Here is a 12,597-nt window from a genome sequence, read left to right on the forward strand (position 1 = left end):
TCAGACTTTCTGAGCAGTTCCTTCATTATTACTGTCATTTCATTTTTTGCCTGAGAGATTATTTCTGATCTCATCTCTTCTATGGCCTTATGGAGTTGTTTCTTTACTTCCACTGCAATCATTTCAGCTATTTTAGGCATGTGTTTCTGAAGTCCTCCTATGTCGATGTCTCCTGGACTTGTTCTGAGTGGGGTGGAGTTCTGGGATTTTATTTTAGTCCTTTGTTTTGTCATGTTTGCAAACGGATGCAGAAAGCTCAGTTTCCCTCTTCAGTAGCTGCACAGCAAAGGCCACCAACGTCCCTAGTTTTCCTAGGGAGAAGTCCTCTGTAACAGCCAGAGAAGTCCCTCTATAACAACTTCCTTCTGGGATTTATCCACTCAATTTCCAGCCACTCTGGCAACTACAAACTCTATTACCTGACAGCTTAAACCATTAAGGCTATGGCTTTTTGCTTAAGTTCCCGTTGCCCTTTGCTACATGGAGTTTTCTTTATGGAGAATGATGCATAATTTTTTTTTGGCGGGGGAGGACATCTGGCAATTTTTCCAAAAGATATCTTCATCTAGGCTGTGAGATATAATATTCTTGAATATATATACTGTCATAGAAAATTTTAGCCTCAACATACATTTGTGATCATCACAATGTAACCATGTATTTGTTTTTAAATTTTTTTTGCCTTTGCTCCATGCAATCTGCCTAAGTATTTTTCCTCTCAACAAGTATGTTCAATGTCTATCATGTTCTATATACTCTTCTAAGCGCTGTGTATACAATACTGAATTAAACAGATAAGGCCCTTGTTCCATGGAACTTTCACTCTAATGCATCTAAACTAAATATTAAACAGACATTTCAGACTGTATCTTCTTTACAAAGCAGAGTAACACAATGAGTTTGCAAGGATCTAAATTTTAATAAAATGTTTCCTTCTTTTCTTAAGCATAATTAATATTTAAAAACTTATTATAACTTACATTACTATTATAGTTGGGCATGCATGTTAGTTCCATGATCTAAACAAATAATTATCAAAATCTAGCTTAACAGAGTTAATCTTTCTTCCTAAGAGACTATAAATACTCTTTTTTTTAATTTTAAAGAAAATAGTACAAAAAAAGAACAATAGCAATATACAGACAACATAAAGCAAGGACATATTTAAAAATGATACAGGGTTTCAAACCAACTGATAGAGGATTAACAGTGGTTGTTATATTACATACTGTTATCTTCAACGAAGTTGCTCAGATTACCAGATGTAAGAATAGAAGATCGATCAAATCATTAAAGGGAGTAAGCAAATAATAATTTAAAAGAACATTAGAGACAATACATAGTGTCACTAGGCAGGATTGTAGGAATTCACCAATGAATACCATACTGCAAATTGTTGTCACATAAGTTGCTCAGATTGCCAGATACAAGCATGCAAAATTGGTCAAAATATTAAAAAAAAAATTTTAATCATTAACTGTTCCCCTCAACAAACCATCAGACACCAACAGTACATGTATGCCACCGATCCATATATATATATATATATATACACATAAAATGCCTTAGTACTTTTTCTTCTTTTCCTCATCCCAGTTGTTCCTTCCTTTGAGCAATTTCTTTCCCTTTCTTATTATCTATTGTACATTTTGGGTTTTATTTACTCTTTCATGTTCTTACACCAGGAAGACAATATGATGTTTACACATGTGGGTCCGATTTATTTCACTTATGAGTATGGTCTCTAGTTGCATTCATTTACCTATAAAAGCCTCGAGTTTATCTTTTTTATAGCTGAGTAATACTCCATTGTATAGAAATACCACATTGTTTTTATCCATTCCTCAGTTGATGGGCATCTGGGTTGTTTCCATGATTTAGCTATGACAAATTGCGCTGCTACAAACATGGGTATACATATATCGCTGTGGTATGATGTTTTTAATTTTTCTGGAAATATACCCAGAAGAGGAATAGCTGGTTTAAGTGGGACTTCTAATTCTAGTTTTGTGAGGAATCTCTAGACTGATTTCCACAGTGGTTTCACTAGTCCACACTCCCAGCAACAGTGGAGAAGTGTTCCTTTTTCTCCACATCCTCTCCAGCATTTCAGACTATAAGTACTCAGCAGCATTCTTTCTCAGTGACAATGGTTTTTAACATCCTAACCCTCTGGTCGACAATTTAAGCTGCACAAAAAGGAATGACTAGTTACCTAGCCAAATTATCTAGTACAGAGAATACTGAACTTACTGATTTAGCTCATTATGCATAATTTTAGAAACCAGTAATAGTATCAACAGTGAGGAAGGCCTCATAATTTGACTATTTTGCCTGTGCTCTGCCTCTAATGTATTAAAGTTCCCAAGACAATGAGAAAAGTATGTATTTTTCCATAAAACTTCCTACATGTAATATTGCAAACTCCATTCTGTCAAATTTAAATATGGCTATGTACAATTCAGTATAGTAGCTGACTGCCAAAAAAGAGAATAATTATCAGAAGCAAAATCCTTCAATGAAATTATTAGTAGAAGTGACATACTAGAAATGATGTAATTTCTACAAGCTAATTTTGACCCAAATAGCTTGCATATATTACATCATTTCTAGTACATTGCTACTAGAAGTTTAAAGCATTAAATTGGCTAGATTTTCATATATGGCTTTCTCTTAACAGATAAATCATTAAAGTTTATTATAATGAACCTTGCTATTACTCAGAAAGATTACTTAAATGTTTAAACTTCTTTTTAAAGTTATATCATTCACAAACTATATACTTGCTTATAAGACTTGCTTAATTTACCAACGTGAAATTTGGAAATGCCGTATTTTCCTCTAATAAATCCATTCCCCAGTATAGTTGCTGAATTCAGATACCAAGCACCAGTGCATTCCTTGACCCTAATTTTTGCTGTTTAAGTAATATTTAAAAGACAGACTAAAAACTTTGAGTTCATTTTTCTTTATATAACCTGTTAGAGTAAATACATAATAGACAATAATGTTTGGAAAAAGATGAAAATACTTAAAAATAATGAGTAATGCATGAACTGGCTTCAGAGAAATCAATGGTAATGTTAAATTATGAACATAACAGCTCTACATGTACTACTAACAGGCTACATTCACAGCTTTCAATAGATTCTCCAAGAAGTCCAAAAAAAGGTGAGTTGCTATTATTGAAATGTTAGGCCAGGCATAGTGGCGCATGCCTGTAATCCCAGCACTTGGGAGGCTGAGGCAGGAGGATTGCTGTAAGTTTGAGGCCAGCCTGAACTGCATAGCGAAACCCTCTTTCAAAAAGAAAAAAAAAAAAGAAATATTAACAATTAACTTGTTAGTAAAAGTTAGATCAGGTAAATCTCTTCTGCTCTCACTAGTATACAAGTAGAAATTTTGATATCTACACCAATTATAAACTCAATTTGAATATCCTTTTAGTCCAATAAGATGAAGTTATAGATCTTTCCATAAGTTTTTGAAAAACTTAAAATACATGTTCATTCCTACGTAGTTGTCTCTATTTCACCGAACAATGAATGCGAGGTAGGTAGATAATGCCTCACATGTAATGAAAACAAAAGCCATAAAATTAACAATCAACACTGTGTTCAAAAATTTAAATATGGTTCTATTATGTCATTTTCACACAAAATGGCAATTACCACTGAAAAAATGTTTTTTTAGTTTATTATGACTTATAAGGTAAGTCAATAAATAATTATCTCTAAATAAAATGTGACATAAAGAAGTAAACATTTAATGCCCAAGGTGAAAGTCAGTAGTGGTACTAGAACTACAATCTAAATGCCTTTCAATTATTTAAATATCTTCTTAGAAATACGAATACATGAGCATACTATATGCAGACTTACAGAAATCTGGCTACTGTGGGATCTCTACCAAGTGGTTTGTGGCTTTAGGTCAGTATCAGCTTCTCTATACCATCTGTAAAATAGGTAAAACAGTACTGTGGCAGAGATGATGCTATTACACTCATCCATTTCAAATGGAAAAGATATTTTCCATTCCATTTGTAGCTAGGTATGACCACATGAGTAATCCCAACCAATGCAATTTGTGTATAATGATGTACGTCCTTTCAAGGAGGCCCCTAAGTCCTTAAGTTCTGTCTATTCAATGGCTGGCTAAATGCAGAACTATAATTTCTGTGTTGATTCCAAGCAGAACTCAGGGGCCAGCATAAACAAAAGGCTGAAGGAATCTAGATACCTGAGACATCTATATGATTCTTTAGTGTGAATGAGAAATACATTTTTATCATGTTCCACTATGAGATTTTGGAGTTGTCTATTTTAGACACAATAGACCAATTGTGTCTTGTCACCTGAAAGGAGATAAAATGAGGTAATAAAATTTAAGGTGTCTTAGGGGAAAACATTTTTTAAATGTTATACAAATATAGGTTAATGATAGAACATATACTGAGAATAAAACATGGATTTAGCAGTAAGTATATCTTGGGTTCAAGTTCAGCCTCTGAGATTTACAGTAGCTAGCCATATGACATTGGATTAAATTACTAAAACTCAATTTCTTTGATTTTGAAATAGGAGTAATAATAGTATCTAAATCCACAGATTACTACAGAGATTAAATAAAATATAAATAATTCAACATAGAGTACAGCAATATTAATCACTAAATATTAGCTGTAACTATTACAAACATCTGAGAAGATAGCACAAATGTATTTAAACCATTTACTGGACAAAAATGTTGGATGATTATTACAAATAAGATTAAAAATAAAATGTAACAAATGGTAGGCTCTGAAGCAGCTTTTTTCATTAGTATAGTTAGCCACTTGTAAGTTTCAAATACATACATGTACATAAATTGAGAAGGTAAATAAATTTTTCAGTTTTACTAGTTTATATAGCTACACACCTAACTCTGGTAATCCTTTTAGATTAAAAAAAGGAACATTTTCAATTTAATTAGTTCTAAATAAGAGAGACAGATAAATTAATGGATTATTAATGTAGGCAAGAATCAGTTTCCAGGTATCAATTTCCACTTCTGAAAAGTACAAAGACCCAGATATACTTGCTACCTTGAGTTTTATCCTTAAGATACTTTTTATGATCTCCCAGAAACAGAAAAAGTTCAGAATAAACTATTCCCATATACCACAAAGCTTCCCAAGAGATATTAGCCAGCTTTATAAATATGCACATGCTACATTTACCTATTTAAGCCTTGAGAGTTAAAATAGAATGATGCACTTGTGGTTGTCATTATATATTCATTACTCAATCCAATACAAAAATGTAGGGTGCTACAGAAAGAAAAAACATTCTCCCAGTTAAAAAGAAAGATTTAAGACACTCTGGTTAGTTAATTCCAGAGCCTCTTTTGGTATGGGCAAGCAATATAGCAACAGGGAAATGGCAGGGAAAGCAGAGTGCAAAATGCCAGGTACATGAAGTGCCCAGACATGCAAGTTTTTACATAGGTTTTTTCTTTTAAAGGTAACTCGCTGTTAAAAAATTTCCTTAACTTATTTAAAATACATACTGCTGCAAATCAGTAGAAGAGAAATATTAACCTGGTATGAGATCTTAGCCAAGCGTATCTACTTCTCTGAATTTCTGTTTGCTTATTTGAAAGCTAAGGAGCTGGGCGTGGTGGTGCACACCCGTAATCCCAGAACTCATGGAGAATTCAAAAAGAAACAAAATCAATTTACCTACAATTCTAAAACATACTATTAAACTAGATGTATTACTGAACTATAAATTCTTACAGGGCATCAATCTGAAGACCAACATAAAAAGTAGACACTGAAATGGGTTTACTAACTTCTTAGAAAGGGTATTCATTAATCAACTGATGTCTGACCTATCAGATTAGCCTCTTTGTTAAGGTCTGCTTACATATTTCTATTGGTTTCCCATGGTAGTAAATAAAAATTTCAAACTTCACATAGCATTTAAAACTGCCTACGCAATCCAACTTTAGTCTCTCATAGTTCTCTTACATAAAACCCAACACTAGTCAACTGGCCTATTTGTTAAATATCTTAACAAAATATATACAGTTTCACCTCCATGACTTTTCTGAGTTTTCTTTGCCCCAAATATTCTTTTCCATTTTCTCTGCTATTTTAAAAAATTAGTCCTCCTTCAAGGTCCACCTCTTATCCCCACAAATTATTCTAGATCATCAACTAAAAATAAACACTGCTAAAATTGCTCCATGCTTTTATATGGAAGTTTACAATATTCTAAACACTTCATCTCAATATTTTAATGTGATTCTTTATTAGGAGGTGGAGTAAAGAAAAATCAAGAGAATAATGTGGTGATGATTATGATTTTAAATATAGTAATCAGTATCTCACTGAAAAAGTGACATTTAAGCAAAGGCCTGAAAGAAGGTAAGAAGTTAGGTGGAAATTGCAGGAAGAAATATTCAAGACAGAGAGAACAGACATTTCAACAGCCCTACAGGATTACGTCTAGTAGGTTTAAGGAACAGCCAGGAGGTCAGAATGTGACCAAAGGAAAAAAGCATTTATGAGATAGATCAGAATGTAATGGGGTCAGGCTGTATGTGGTCACTGGTCATTGTAAGGACTTTAGGTTTTAACCTAAGTTAAATGGTGAAACTCTTAGGGGTTCAAACAGTTAATATCTGAGTAGTATAGAAAGGATTATCTTGGTGTTGAGAACAGATGGGACAAGGGCAACTGGAGAACAGTTTAAAAGTCTATAGTAATAATCTAGGAGACAGATGATGGCTTATCGGTAAAGGTGATGAGTATATGCTTTGATACATGTTTTGGAGGTAGAACCTAACATTCCCAATGTACTGTGGACCGCTTGAGAATTTTGACCTGATTAATCAAGAGGCTGGAATCATCAACTGAAATGTAAGTGATATAGAAAGAAAAGTTTAGGGAGAAGCCAAGACTAGGAATTCATTTTTAGGCTTTTAAACATGAAATATCTTTTTTAAGAAAATCTAGGTAGACAGGTACATCCAAATACATGTTTTGACTAGTTTGGAGCTCAGCAAAAATATCTGGCCTAAAAAATGTAATTTGGGAGTTGTTATATGGATCTGTATAAAATCTTGAACATACATGAAATCAGTAAGGGAGTAAACATAGCAAGGTAAGGAATATGAAGATTCAGTAAAAGAGACAGAATAAGTGGAAAGAAGATCTTTTAGGAATTATACCATAAAAAGATAAAACTGTTAGTCTAACTCCTCTCCCCTAAATATCAATTACATCTTAAAAAGTGAAGAGCAAAGAAGTGACAAGCTGGGAAAGAGAGGGAAAAAATGACACCAGTATAAGTAATACGATGAACAGAATGTGTCTTCAGGATAAAATCTAGTAAATTTGTTAAGAACAGAGGGGATTAACACACTTCCTCTGGTAGTTCTAGGAAAGGATTAGAATTCTAAAGGAAGAACTGTCTAGTCTCTGATAGTCATGATGTATGATATAAAGCAAAGATAAGACAGATCTTTGGTTTACTGAAAAGTTTTTACTATGTATTTGTTTCCTGTGTCTGATGTAATAACAAATTATCACACCCTGAGTGGTTTAAGACATTAGGCATTTATTCTCTCACAGTTCTGGAGGTTAGAGGTCCAAAATCCAGCAGGGCTGTGTTCTCCTCCAAGGCTGTATGGAAGAATCTATTCTTCACCTCTTCCAGCTTCTGTTGATTATGAACTTTCCTTGGCCTTGTGGCCATATCACTCCAATCTCTGACTCCTTGGCCACACTGCCTCCTCCTTTTCTGTGTATCTTCTTGCATAACTTTCTTTGGCTTCTCCTTTTAATGACATTTGTCACTAGATTTTGAGGTTACCTGGATATCCCAAGATGATCTTAAGACCCTAAGTTACACCTGCAAAGACTCTTTTTCCAAATAAGGTTAACACTGATAGTTTCTGGGGATTAGGATTGAATATAACTTTTGGGGGACTATCTTTCTAGCCATTACACATGGCTCCTGAAATTTTTGCGATGGACATCAGTAAAGTATGCCATATTTATTCAAGAGACCAAAGGATTTTAATGTTTGTCCATATTTTTAAAAGTTGCATTTGTTTTAATATTAATCAGTACGTTTATAAGGAAACAGCTATTCATTTGGCTATGTATAAATAGGAGTCTCTCAACTGCTTACCAAGTAACCACTGCTTGGGTTTGAATTACCATCACTGAACCATACATCCTATCCCCTGAGATGACAAGCTATTCCAAGTACTGTACTTTACTTTCCCTGCCTATCACTCACACTACTTACTAGTCCCTGTCTTCTCTTTCCAAATCATCATTTTGATTTTGGATATCTAAGTAAGTCTGTTATTCAAGGCCAGAGTAGTTAAAAGTCAATATTTAAATAGCTGAGAGGTTTAAAATTTGGTGTACAAGTTAACCTACTCACCTCCCTGATTCAGTGTTACAAGAACACCTTGTATTGATTTCAAAGTGACAAGTAACAGGACACTCCATATGCAGTAGTTTCGTGGAGACATTCTTTTGCTTTTATACTGTGCCTTGTTGTGACAAGTGACTACTAATAAAAAGATCTCTTTTGTCTAAGTAGTTCAGTGTTTCAAATGCATAATTAATTTATACTAATCCAATTAAATAGTCAAAAAGCCATTTTGGGAGAGCTGTAAAACTGAGTGCAGAAGGTCAGGTACTCTTTCCATTCACCTCAGTAATTCCTCTGAAATGGCATATGCAGTCAAAAGACACATCAGAGAAAGACTACCAAAAAAAAATGAAGAATCTGTGGAAAAGGGCATTTCATACAAAATACCCTAGCACTACACTGTCCAGTATGAATAAAAGAATGTAAAGTCACTCATTTATATATGTTGATATGATAATATTTTGAATATGTGGATTAAATTATATAAATTAAACCCACATGTGTCTTCTCCTTTTTTAATGTGGCACTGGAAAATCTTAAAATTACATTTGTGGCTCACATTATATTTCTGTTGGACAGTGCTGCTATCAAGTTATGCACCCGACTGAGAACTTTTACCTTTTATCTCACATATTTTGCCTTTTTTCCCCCTTGGGAACTTATATAATAGATACTTTATTTGTTGGCAACTACTTATTCAACACCTATTAGGTTTAGGTTAAGTGCTGAGGCCTTAAGAGCAAACACATAATAGTCCCTGCGATCACAGAGCTTGTGTTATCTTATACACGATCTCATTTGTAATCATGCATAAGAATAACTTTGAATACTTAAACATTTTAGGGAACAAATGCCAATACTTGTTTTATAAATTACAAAATATAAATCCAGAGATTTAGAGTAGTGACCATCCAGTTTTGTGACATAATTTTTATAATATTAACCTTTTATTCAGGAACCTAGTACTATCACACTTCCAACAGCTTGTTGTCTTCTTGTTCTTTCCCTCTAACTAGTTTGCTCCTTGCTAATTGCTCACTTACAGAAAAGTTCTCTTCACCTGGCAACCAGCTAGCTATTCTGTTTACAAGCTTTCACTCTCATGGATCTCCAGAGCAGGGCAGAGGTTGTGAATGCCAAGTGTACATAATTTCAAGGAGCCAACTCCCAGTTTTGTGGACCAAAGATTTAGTCAAGGTTCTTTTAGGTTTAAACAAAGTAGGGTAATTTCTGAACAAGATCTTGGTTCATAATTCATACATGAACTTATTTGTAAGCTACAGTCCTGCCCCTATGAGACTTTCACATAACAAAACTTCCCAAACAGAACTTCTAAAACAGAACAACTACTAACCTTTAGTAAATGATTTTCAAAATAAAATACTAAGTAATATCAAGAGGACAAGACAAATAATGGTTTTAAGGCTAATGGCATAGCTGTCAAGAAAATGTTAACAATAACACAATTCTTCAGGTGTTACTGAGCAATAAAAAGAATACAGTAAAAAGTAGTTTAAAAAACTCCTTTACCAAAATGTGTTTTCTTTCACTTTAATACAAGTATCACTGACATGTAACAGCTAATGAGAAACAAATGAAATACTCAAGTTTTAAACACCCAAAGTAATTTTATTGCCTTTTTTGTTTGAATACCACCACCTGAGATACTGATGTGACACTTATGACTGACACTTACAGAACTGACACTTAGGACTTAAAAAAAAAGAATCAAAGAAAAACAATTATTCCTGGTTGGCAGAACAAAAGGGAAATTCAGCTATTCTCCATAAGAAACCAGATTAACATTTTGCTAAAAAGGAGTCAAGCCAAAGCCTTTTAGCTTAAGTACTCCATATATGATCGAAGGTCCTTTCACACAATTAAACTGTTACTTGCTATAAAGAGTTAGTTTGCCAAATACAACGTAATATGCAATCAAATATAAATTTAGAAATTCCACTTTTCTTTGGCCTTTAGCCCAAGATGGCCTAATTTTTTTTTAATCTGGATCTCAACAATAAAAGAGATGACAAAAGAGCATAAGCTTAGTCACTAAAAACCAGCCTGCACTGGTTAAGTGTCACCTGTTAGTAGTATCAGAAAAGCAAATAACAATTCTTTAAGATTCTCTTTATTACCCGAGTAAAGAAGGTAAGTGAGCACTTCTGATGTAAACATAATCAAATTATCACCAGCTTACTCTGTGCCAAGTACTTGACTAGGGACTTTTCAAGTTATCACCAAGTTTGCCACCGCCCCCCTCCCAGTGGAAATTTCAGAAAACTACATTTCTCAATTCTCTGTGCTCTTCAGATTAAAAAAAAAAAAAACAAAACATTTAAGTGTATATGTATGAGGCGAGGGGAGATTAGAAACCAAAGAATTTCTGTGACCAATCTAAATAAATAAAAATCAGAACCGGCCATAAATTTACCCATATTTAATTCCAATAATTCATAGCAAACTATCTCAAACTGTATGTCCATGGGACCTCATTAAAGAGAAGTGACCTCCAAGTATCCTACATTCACAACTACAAAAACGTTGCTTTATGACTTCTTATCTTTAAATATAGGAAGTTCACTTACTTTCCACTTAAATGCTCAAGTATTTTTAAAAACAGATAGTAATCTTAGTGCCTTTCCTGTAAGGCAGAAAACAATATAGTTTTATTCAGTCAAACAAGAAGGCACCAAAAATTCAACAAATTGCCACAAATATTTAAAAAGTAAATCCTAACACGGGCTAGATGGCAGTAAAATGGACAATTCTTCATACTAACGCCAAAGAACTGAAGCTTATTCCAAGCGAGACAGTGTATCAGTAGCCAGAAGGTAGACACTAAGAACTGGCTTGTGTTTCAGCCCTTAAAATAAAATCTTGCAGTTTTAAAAAATTAATCTCCAGCAAAAAGTCTGAAATATTGAAAAAACACTAACTTCAGTTTCCAAATGTAAATTTTTCCTCAGAAAGACACCTTGTGATGACATTAAAATATTTTCCAGGGAACATGAGATGTAAAATTCTGTTACTTACACAATGAATTTTAAAAAGAAAATCGAGAAAAGGATTAACAAAAAACCCTACTTTGAGTTTTTATGTAATTTGGTTGAGTCTTGAATTACATATAACAAGGAAAGAACATTTCAAAATAAAGTCATTTACATTTTCTAAATAGCTAAAAGTATTTACAATTGAATTCAGATAGCTCAGCGTTAAAGAGGCATAAACAGACAAATAAATGGCTTGAATTACAAACAGAAGTGGTACCATGTGCACTGAGATAGTTAATAACAAAACTGAAAATAAAACTTAACCATAATACAGGGGTTGATACACCCTTATGGGTCACTGAATCTAGGTTAAAAAAGGAAACAAAAACCAATAAAAAGACAGCCATGTTCTTACCAAAACAAGCACAATGCAAAGGGGAAAAAAAAAATCGCAAATATTTTGGGGACAACCCACGAAGGGAAAGGACTGCTAAGTGCCTCCACTGTTTACTAACATTTAAAACTAGCCTTTCCAGCTGACACCTAGGCTTGAAAATTGCAGCGGCACTTAAGGCTGTCGTCCCTTTTAACGACAACCTAGCAAAACATTCTGCAACATTTCAAATAGCAAACACTACACGGAGCAAAGCATATTCACGTACTTTTTACCCTCAAGGATCCAACGGACGAAAACTAAACCTTTCCCCCTCCCATATATGGCCGTAACCACTCCCTTTTTTATTTACTGTTCTTGTCTCGGGGTTAGCGAACGCTAAACTACTTTTTCTTTTTGCCATTCATGGAAATAGCGAGGGGGGGGGGTGAAGTAACGACTGAGTGGAATCCAGATCAGAGGAAAAACGAAATTAAAAGTAGTGGCATTACTTGCGGGGCGAGGCTTGGGAACACCCTGACGGCTCAGCGAGAGGGAGACAATCCCACACGTACGTCCGCCAGGGCTGCACCATCTTCGGTGCGGGTGTGATCTGCACTCTCGAAGGGGGTGCAGGTTCTCCCCAGGTACTCAGCGCCCCTTCCCCAAGGCCCGGGCAGCAGAGATTCGCGGGGGACGTCCCCGGTTCGGACGGGGCGGCGAGGCCCGGAAACGGTCCCGTTAGAGCCGATTTCACCCGTCAGGAATGCGCTCCGCCCCGCCGCCGCCGCCCCTC

The 12,597-nt window shown here is 34.7% G+C and overlaps 1 protein-coding gene across 1 annotated transcript in view; it reads right to left on the reverse strand.

The window, feature by feature from the left end:
* Rnf19a (ring finger protein 19A, RBR E3 ubiquitin protein ligase) overlaps positions 1–12,597 on the reverse strand; it is a gene marked incomplete at its 5' end in the record, with an annotated part of 51,536 nt that extends 38,939 nt beyond the window's left edge. The window contains 1 exon segment of the mRNA XM_005381865.2: positions 12,314–12,597.

Source organism: Chinchilla lanigera, unplaced genomic scaffold (assembly GCF_000276665.1).
Source record: "Chinchilla lanigera isolate Chin_1 unplaced genomic scaffold, ChiLan1.0 scaffold00016, whole genome shotgun sequence".
Taxonomy (NCBI): domain Eukaryota; kingdom Metazoa; phylum Chordata; class Mammalia; order Rodentia; family Chinchillidae; genus Chinchilla; species Chinchilla lanigera.